Source organism: Anolis carolinensis, chromosome 2 (genome assembly GCF_035594765.1).
Source record: "Anolis carolinensis isolate JA03-04 chromosome 2, rAnoCar3.1.pri, whole genome shotgun sequence".
Taxonomy (NCBI): domain Eukaryota; kingdom Metazoa; phylum Chordata; class Lepidosauria; order Squamata; family Dactyloidae; genus Anolis; species Anolis carolinensis.
In genome coordinates, this window is record NC_085842.1 from 289,114,151 (window position 1) to 289,122,023 (window position 7,873).

At 38.8% G+C, this 7,873-nt stretch overlaps 1 protein-coding gene across 1 annotated transcript in view; it reads right to left on the reverse strand.

Moving 5' to 3' along the window:
* Positions 1-7,873, reverse strand: part of tbca (tubulin folding cofactor A) — a 32,630-nt gene that overhangs the window by 6,029 nt on the left and 18,728 nt on the right. The gene's annotated exons all lie outside the window — the stretch shown is intronic.

Below are 7,873 nucleotides of genomic sequence, written 5' to 3' on the forward strand. Positions count from 1 at the left end.
ACAGAGTTGTAACCACGGGACAAGGGCATGGGATAATGTGCAAGGTTGCATATCAAATTCATAGCTCAACTAGGGACTAGGCATTCTCAAAAACTTGGTTGAATAGCCAGGTCTTCAGGTCCCTACGGAAGGAGGACAGTGTGGGTGCTTGCCTAATCTCCCTGGGAAGGATGTTCCAAAGCAGGGGGACCACCACCAAGAAGGACCTCTCCCTCATCCCCACAAACTGCACTTGAGACGGTGGCGGGACCGAGAGGTAGGCCTCCCCAGCCGATCTTAGAGCTCTTGCCAGTTCATAGGAGGGGATGCAGTCATGAAGATAGGCAGGACCAAACTGTTTAGGTCTTTGTAGGTAATAACCTGCACTTTGAATTGGGACCGGAAAATTCTCGGGAGCCAATGGAGCTGCTTTAGTAGGGGCATCATGTGCTCCTTATAGCTAGCTCCAGTTAGTAACCTGGCTGTAGATCTTTGCACCAGTTGCAGTTTCTGAGCCATCTTCAAAGGCAGCCCCATGTAGAGTGCATTGCAGTAATCTAGTCTAGATGTAACTAAGGCATGGACCACCTTGACCAAATCAGGCTTTTCGAGGTACAGTCGCAGCTGGCGCATAAGCTTTAACTGTACAAAGGCCCTCCTGGCCACCGCCAACAGGGCATGACAAGGTAGAATACATGGAACAGTTTCTAATTTCATCAGTCACCCACATGTACATAACTTACACTATTTGAACGTATTTTAAAATGTTTTGCTATTCATTAGATCTTATTTTAAGAAATGCTTTAAAGTATCTAGCATCTGAGATTGCAAATAAGACAGGGCTCAGCTCTTTTGATTGCTCCAATTCTGGATATTTATTTAATCATTTAAAACATTTCTCTATAGTCTCTCAACCTACCAGGACCCTCAAAACAATATAAAACACTGAAAGACATTTAAAGTATTAAATATAAAAATAAAACATTTCAAAGCAGACTAAAACAATTCCTGAAAGTAGTTGGGAGTGCTGCCTCAGAGAAAGCCCTCTCCTATGTAACCTAGCTTCAAAGGGTAAGCCTAGCTTCAAAGGGTGATGGGATGGTCAGGAGAGTCTTTGCAGAGATCTCAGATTTCAAGAATGATTATGTTAAAGCAGTGTTTTAGATATGTTCCCACCTGGGGCCATTAGGCTTTGAAAGTCAAAAGCGGCAACTTGAATGGAGTTCACAAGCAAGTTGGAAGTTAGCACAGTTCTTGTGAGTTTGATTTTGGTAGATTTGATTATTCATGGATTTGATTAAGATGTTTTCTTTAGGAATAACTAAGGGAGACTCTATGGTCAATTTCTGGCAGAGTCACACTGGAAGACCTAGAGATCTAGAAAATACTTCTTGTAGGTCCTAGAAAGTCACACTGGAGGATCTAGAGAGGTGTTCTCTCGGGGGGGGGAAGGTTTTTAATTCAGTTTTTTTCGCCCTTAACCCCAGTGAATGTGGAAGTATGACTGTACTTCAAATACCAGTATATTGCTGAACCTATATGCCCAGGGAACTATGGCCAAAATCCTTTCTATCTACATTATCCTACATATTTGACTGACTAGCAATCACATATATCTTTTAGTCTTCTGGCCAGACTACAGGTATGATCTGAGTCTTACTTTACTTTGATAATGCCCAAAATGTGGCACACCTTTGTCAGAGGTCAGAAATTAGAAGCACATTAGAGCATTGCTTTCTGGTTTATATTGTCTTCAAAAGTTAACATGTCCATTATGACATAAGTGCAAACCTCACAAATCAATGCACCCACAAAATATATACATGCTTTATCAATATGATGTGCTTTCTCCTACATTAAATAATTGTTTTCCTCTAACATCAAATCTCTCTCCTTTCCAGTTCAGTTCAGTTTGCATTACTTATACAAGAGTCTATCTGCAAGTGTCTTGATGACAATGCAGTGATTAGTAGGAGCCAACAAGAACAAATCCTATCTTTTTTTAAAATCAGGTCACTAGCTTGGGAATGCTGTGGATATCATCTGGATTTCAGCAAAGCACTTGATAAGATCCCCTGTGATAGTCTGATTAGCAGAGTCACTTCACTTGGAATAGATTGAAACACCATCAAACAGATCCATAGTTGGTTGGAAAACCATGATCCAAGGATTGTATTAGTGGCTGCACTTCAAACTGGAAGGAGGTTTCAAGTGGCATGCTGTCCTGGGGACAAAGCTCTTCAATATTTTATCAATGGTTAGATGATGGGCTGCACGCACCATCAAATATTTGGATGATACAAGATTGAGAAAGATAGGGAACACACTGGAAGACAACAGTAGAATTCAAAAAGAACTTGACAGACTACAAAACGGGGCTAACATAATAAAATGAAATTAAACACAGAGAAATGCAAGATTTTCCATTTAGGCAACAAAAACCAAATGGATAGGTGCAGGATACATTGGTTAGCAGCAATACATTTGGAAAAGACTTTTGAATGATTGTTAAACATGAGCTGATAGTGTGATGCAGCAGCAAAGAAGGTACAGGCAGTTCCCAAATTAAGAACAAAGTTCTGTAGGTTTGTTCTTAAGCTGAATTTGTCTGCAAGTCAGAATGGGTACATTTTAAGTGTAACTCCATATATATACACCCTTCCCTATGATATCCAAAACTATATACACACATACACACATTTATACAGAAGGGGGGGGGGGAAGAGACAGAGACAGAGAGAGAGTGCTTTGGTTATCATAGAGATGGGTTAACACCTCTGCGGTGTTTGTTTTGCTGTCTGTACCCCTGTTCAGAAGATTTCACCTCACTTTCTGTCCCTGTTATAATTGGGTTTTGAAAAATTTGCCTTGTTGTGGAAACAAGGATTGGAGAGAAAGCTTCCATGGAGACACCTTTTTCCCATGACAACTCAGTTAAGGAGTGAATTTCCCTTCCTATGAGTAGGTTTCTCTCACTTCCTGTTGTCTCACCATATTCTTAACTATGAGTTGTTTGTAAATCAGATGTCTGTAACTTGGGGACTGCCTGTGCATGCTATCTTAACCTGCATTAACAGAATTATAGTTTCCAAGATGAGGGAAGTAAGCCCACTTAAATTCTGAACTGGTGAGACCTAATTTGGAGTGCTATGTTAAGTTCTGGGCATCTCATTTCAAGAAGACAGACAAACAAGTTGGATCAAATTCAGGGAAGAACAATGAGAATAATAAGAGATATAAGAGATATAGAGAATAAAAATATGAGAAGCTGAAGTAGTTAAGCATGTTCAGTTTGGTGAACAGAAGATTGAGAGATGACATGATCACACTATTTAATATCATAAGGGCTGCCACAAAGAGGATGATTCAGGCTTGCTACCTTAGAGTAAAACCAGGTCTAATGGTTTTAAGTTGCAAGACAGTTGATTTTGATTGAATTAGAATGAACTTCTTGATAGCTAGAGTGCTTCAGCAAAGGAACCAATTGCCTAAAACAGTGTTTCTCAACCGTGTTCCTTCAGGTGTTTTGGACTTCAGCTCTCAGAATTCCTAACAGCTAGTAAGATGGCTGGGATTTCTGGGAGCTGAAGTCCAAAACACCAGGAGGAGCAGTTTAAAAAACCCTGGCTTAAAGAATGTGGATGTCTTAAAAAAGGGGCCTGAAAAATATCTGCTGGGGATGTTCTAGATCAGTGGTTCTCAACTTGTGGATCCCCAGGTGTTTTGGCCTTCAACTCCCAGAAATCCTAACCGCTGGTAAACTGGCTGGGATTTCTGGGAGTCATAGGCCAAAACATCTGGAGACCCACAGGTTGAGAACCACTGTTTTAGCTGGAGACGCTGCATTGAATAAAAGGTTGGACTTAATTGCCCACAGGATCCCTTCCTATACTCTGGTTATTGCTGAGATTGTTGTATTTTGGACATATAATGAGAAGACCTGACTCACTAGAAAAGACAATGGAGTTTGGCAAGGTAGAAGGCAGCAGGAAAAAGAAAGAACACATTACAGATGTGTAAACTTAAATCAGGGTAACCATGGCCCTGAGTCTGCAAGACTTGAGCAGAGCTGCTGTTGATAGGATGACTTGGAGGTCTTTCATTTAGAGTTGTCATAAATTGAAGTTGACTTGACACCAGTTCACAGTAAGTGTCTACAGTCATCTTAAGCTATTATCAACACTAGAAATGCTGGTTCTCATTTACATCCTTTCAAAATAAATAAACAATGTAACTGAACAAAACAGTACATTATTCCTCAAACTTGTCTAATAACAAGGAATCTGCTTTCAAGATTTAGATTAATTCAGAATGGACATAAAAATCCCTATGAATTCATGTTAACTGGCACAGCTGTTAACCCACAAATAGCTATATTGCCTTTATTCTTCCCATCACTTCATAATATTGGCATTAAATATTACAAACTTTGGTACAAGGATACAACTGTTACTTATAAATATTATTATGCAGCGCTTTCCCCATATTTGTCTAAAGTTTAATTTTTATAAAGTATTTTAAAATGAGTGAACAATTTTCTTGCTCAATAGCTGACATCCTTGCTAAATTACTTAATAGGTATAAATAATCAGTATAGAAAATTAATGTTGTTGATCAAGAGTTAGGAGCTTAACATATAGACTATTAATAATGCCACAGAGTTAAAAATCCTTATATAAATACTAATTATTTAAGAATTCCGATACTGTACTATAATAGTGAAAATACCATGCTCTACCTTCAATGGCATAAGTGATTCACTTATTTAGCCCCAATTGAGCCAGTTATTGGGAAAATATTTTTAACAGATCCCAAATGGAAATTTGTAAAATGGCAGATGATTCAGGCTTTTTCAGAATTTCGTTCTAGATGGGCACTGATAACCTGTTAATTGGCATTTTTGGCCTTTATCACACAGATACAAGTAATGGACTAAGTAAATGAACATATCTTACTACTTATTCATTTTTATTAGGAGCAATTATTGAAACTGAGATGAATATTATCTATCAATATAATACTGAAAGCTGCTAACTAGGATTTAGGAAATGATGAGTTTAGCCTTCATTTAGAAATAGAGCTCGCTTCATCTAACCACCATGGCAACAATGTTATGCTCTAATCTTATATATATAAAAGAGTGATGGCATCACGGCAATTCACAAAACAACAAAAGTACAGGCCCCCCAACCTCAAAATTTGACAACACAACCCATCATCCACGCCTCAAGGTTGATACAACAAAAAGAAAAGAAAAATAAAGTCCTAATTAGAGGGAGAGCAATAATTTTTTTTATCCAATTGCTGCCAGTTTAGAGGGCTAATCTCTGCCCACTTGGTTGCCTAGCAACCAAGGGACAGCCAGGATTCAGTTAGGGGACAGTCAGATTTAGGCCTCACTTAGACTTCTTCCACAGATTATCTAATTTGCACTGGATTATATGGCAGTGTAGACTCAAGGCCCTTCAACACAGCTATATAACCCATTTATAATCTTATATTATCTGCTTTGCACTGGATTATCTTGACTCCACACTACCATATAATCCACTTCAGTGTGCATTTTATACAGCTGTGAAGAAGGAGCCTCATATAATCCAGTTCTGAGCAGATAATATAAGATTAGAAATATACAGTAGAGTCTCACTTATCCAACGTAAACAGGCCGGCAGGATAAGTGAATATGTTGGATAATAAGAAGGGATTCAGGAAAAGCCAATTAAACATCAAATTAGGTAATCGTTATACAAATTAAGCACCAAAACATCATATTATACAACAAATTTGACAGAAAAAGTAGTTCCATGCGCAGTAATGCTATGTAGTATTTACAGTAGAGTCTCACTTATCCAACACTCGCTTATCCAACGTTCTGGATTATCCAACGCATTTTTGTAGTCAATGCTTTCAATATATCGTGATATTTTGGTGCTAAATTCATAAATACAGTAATTACTATATAGCATTACTGTGTACTGAACTACTTTTTCTGACAAATTTGTTGTCTAACATGATGTTTTGGTGCTTAATTTGTAAAATCATAACTTAATTTGATGTTTAATAGGGTTATCCTTAATTCCTCATTATCCAACATATTCGCCTATCCAACGTTCTGCCGGCCCGTTTATGTTGGATAAGTGAGACTCTACTGTACTGTATTTACAAATTTACCACTAAAATATCACAATGAATTTAAAACACTGACTACAAAAACATTGATTATGAAAAGGCAGACTGCGTTGGATAATCCAGAACATTGTATAAGCGAATGTTGGATAAGTGAGATTCTTCTTTAATATGAAATAATTACTGGGATATAATAATGCAGAACAATATAATCTCTAAAACCAGGACAGTAAATAAACGGGAATTCCACACAGGAAACAATCAGGGCCAGCTAACACCTCCCAACAAAGTATTCCCATCATCAAAGTCTGGCAAATCCTCTGTTTTCTCAGGGCCACAGACAGTAGAAGCACATAAAATATCGCAAACAACACCACTCTGAAAACAAGGGAATTCCAGACAGGAAACAATCAGGGCCAGCTAACACCTCCCAACAAAGTATTCCCATCATCAAAGTCTGGAAAATCCTCTGTTTTCTCAGGGCCACAGACAGTAGAAGCACATAAAATATCGCAAACAACACCACTCTGAAAACAAGGGAATTCCAGACAGGAAACAATCAGGGCCAGCTAACACCTCCCAACAAAAAATTCACTCAGGGAGGAAACAGCCAGGCTTTAAAGCTCCAAGGCCATTACATGCTAATTATTTTCCCTAATTGCAGCATTCATACTTGCCTTCAACAAACAAAAAAAAATCAGAAATATTGTATATTCACAACCTTTAGGAAATAATATCCCCTGATGGCGCAGCGTGTTAAAGCGCTGAGCTGCTGAACTTCTGGACCGAAAGGCCACAGGTTTGAATTGGGGGAGCGGAGAGAACCCCCACTGTTAGCCCCAGCTTCTGCCAACCCAGAAGTTCAAAAACATGCAAATGTGAGTGCATCAATAGTTACTGCTCCGGCGGGAAGGTAACGCCGCTCCATGCAGTCATCCCACATGACTTTGGAGGAGTCTACGGACAACGCCGGCTCTTCGGCTTAGAAATGGAGATGAGCACCAACCTCCAGAGTAAGACACGACTGGACTTAATGTCAGGGGAAAACCTTTACCCTTTACCTTAACTACCACCAATTCCTCAATACTTTATTTCCCATACCACCAGACTTCGCCACAGCAACGCGTGGCCGGGCACAGCTAGTTAACTATAAAGGGGGAAAGTGAAAATCACAGTTTAGTTATTTTTTTAAAATACTGTGAGACTACCAAACTTATTCATTTAGCTTGAAATATGCCTTTACAGCTTAGGCTATCCAGTCTACTATGAACTTTGTGATTCTGAGCCTAGAAAGAGTTACCACAGCAGACTTAACCGTGCTGATAAACACCATGAGGTTTCCTGGTATAGATTGAGTTTTTTTTAGTTCATGTGTAACCTACTAGATCAGTGATTCTCAACCTGTGGGTCCCCAGACATTTTGGCCTACAACTCTCAGAAATCCCAGCCAGTTTACCAGCTGTTAGGATTTCTGGGAGTTGAAGGAGAAAACATCTGGGGACCCACAGGTTGAGAACCACTGTACTAGATAATTATGTCAGCACCACAAAAGACTTTGTGAACTGCAAATGAAATTACTTATGGCTTTTGACAAAAGTAGCCAAACAAATTATTTCTGAATTATTTGCTGTATTAGCAAACTGGAGTTAATACTGAGGAAGACAGGAGTATCTCAGAAAAATTGCAACAAATATACAATGGCTTTAAATTCAGAAACTGCAATATTGGTATCATGTTAGTCTAATTGGACTGCTAATGTTTAGTTATC